General features: G+C 54.2%; 1 pseudogene; it reads left to right on the forward strand.

The window, feature by feature from the left end:
* The first annotated feature begins 355 nt into the window (after positions 1-355).
* Positions 356-2,054, forward strand: LOC123184159 (glycerol-3-phosphate acyltransferase RAM2-like; annotated as a pseudogene).
* The last annotated feature ends 480 nt before the right edge of the window (positions 2,055-2,534 follow it).

Raw genomic sequence — 2,534 nt, forward strand, 5'->3', positions numbered from 1 at the left:
TATATTGGTATAGATAAGAACCACCAGAAAGGTTCTTCAAACGCAAAGCCTTCATGAAAGGAACGATGCATCAGCATCCCTGTCGCCAGATCCAACCTCCGAAGGCCAAATCACGAGATTTCACCCTGAAGATCAGTCCGAACAAACTCCCTATATAAACACACATCCTAAATGATTCCCTTTCGTCTTTTGAGCTCGTGTTTGCCTTGGTTTCGCCACAGAACAGTGCGTGAAACTCTGATACAAATTAAGTTGTACCACTACACAGGGGACACACTGAGCTACCGTGCGTCCGTAGCTTATAGCTCGGATACCGGGCGAGATGGAGCTGGAATCGATGGTGGACACAACCAAGATGACGGTATCACCGTTCTTGACGGTGGAGAAGTGCTCGTCTGTGGACCGGAGCGGCGACACGGTGGTCGCAGACCTGGACGGCACGCTGCTGTGCCACCGGAGCTCTTTCCCGTACTTCGCGCACATGGCTTTCGAGACCGGCGACCTACTCCGGCTCCTGTAGTCCTGTTGCTCCTCCTGCTGGCGCCACTCGCAGGGCTCCTCTACTTCTTCATGTCCGAGTCGGCCGCCATACAGGTGCTCATCTTCGCGTCCATGGCCGGCGCCAAGGTCGACGACGTCGAGGCCGTGGCGCGCGCCGTGCTACCCAAGTTCTTCTGTTCCGACCTCCACCCGGAGTCGTGGCGTGTGTTCTCCGCGTGCGGACGCCGGTTCGTGCTCACCGCGAACCCGAGGATCATGGTGGAAGCCTTCCTGAAGGAGTACATCGGCGCCGACGTCGTGCTCGGCACGGAGCTCGTGGTCTGGGGCCGTAGGGCGACTGGCCTCGTCTGCTCCCCCGGCGTGCTCGTCGGCGAGAACAAGGCCGACGCGCTGCGTCAAGCGTTCGGTAACGCAACGCCGGAGATTGGCCTCGGTGACAGCAAGTCAGACTACCCGTTCATGCGGCTGTGCAAGGAGCGGTACTTGGTGCCCCAGACGCCGAAGATGAAGCCCGTGCCGCGGGAGAACCTGCCGAAGACGGTGATATTTCACGATGGCCGGATCGTCCACCGGCCGTCGCCGGCGCTCGCGCTGCTCACCTTGCTCTGGTTTCCCATCGGGCTCCTGCTCTCCTTCCTCCGTATCGCCGCGGGCTCTCTCCTGCCGATGCGCATGGTGTACCACGCCTTCGCTGCGCTCGGCGTGCGCGTCACCGTCAAGGGCAACCCGCCACCACCAGTATGCCTCGAGTCCGGCCAGACCGGCGTGCTCTTCGTCTGCTCCCATCGCACTCTCCTCGACCCCATCTTCCTTTCCACGGCCCTCGGCCGGCCGATCACCGCCGTCACCTACTCCGTATGTACATATGCAACCTCTGGATAGCAGTCAGTCCATTGGACACGTGTTGATAAACAACGTGATGTACAGGTATCACGGCTGTCGGAGATGCTGTCGCCGATCCGGACGGCGCGGCTGACCCGTGACCGCGCGGCCGACGCAGGTATGATCCGGCGCTTGCTCAAGGAGGGCGACCTTGTGATCTGTCCCGAGGGCACGACATGCCGGGAGCCATTCCTGCTGCGTTTCTCGGCCTTGTTCGCGGAGCTGACAAACGATATCGTGCCGGTCGCGATGGAGAACGAGATGAGCATGTTCCATGGCACGACGGCGCGGGGGTGGAAGGGGCTGGACCCCTTCTACTTCTTCATGAACCCAAGCCCAGGCTACGTGGTCACCTTCCTCGACAAGGTCCCACACGAGCTCACCTGCAAGGGCGGCAAGACCAGCCATGAGGTGGCCAACTACATCCAGAGACTCATTGCCTCCACGCTCACGTATGAGTGCACCAGCTTCACCAGGAAGGACAAGTACAGGGTGCTCGCCGGCAACGATGGTTCCGTCGTGTCCAAGCCCAACATACAAAAGAAGAAGCTCATGGGTTCGCAAAGGGCAAGGCTCAAGGGACCAGATAAAGGGTGTCGGGATTAAGATTAATTCTAGCTTTTGGAACCCAAAGTTGGCATCTTATCCATAGAAGTAAAAATAAAATAAAATACAAGACTAGCTGATGTGCACTGAGGACCACAGACCCCACATGTAAAATATATAAAACGTCTTATATTTGTTTACAGAGAAAATACATGGTAAACACGATTAGTGTTAAACCTGTTGTAAAGCAAAAGAAAAGAAGATAAATAAAGAGCTCAAATGATTTATTAGTTTCATTGCAACGTGAAAGACCCCACTTATATACATAACAAGAGGTGTGTTCGGGAGACATCTTTTCCCCAACAGGCACCTTTTGGGAGGCATCCCTTTCATATAATTGATCACATTTGTATATTGCAAACTAAAAATTTCTCCAAAAACCCTGTGGTAAAAATTCAGGAAAAACCTTATAACTATAGGCCACCAATAACTCCTTTAAAACCAAATGGGCAAAATATAAGGAGAAACAACTATGACATATATCCGCACTTGTATTTATATCGTTAAAAACCTTATATGAGATACCATCATGGAGAACTCTTAAA

Source organism: Triticum aestivum, chromosome 2A, assembly GCF_018294505.1.
Source record: "Triticum aestivum cultivar Chinese Spring chromosome 2A, IWGSC CS RefSeq v2.1, whole genome shotgun sequence".
Lineage (NCBI taxonomy): Eukaryota > Viridiplantae > Streptophyta > Magnoliopsida > Poales > Poaceae > Triticum > Triticum aestivum.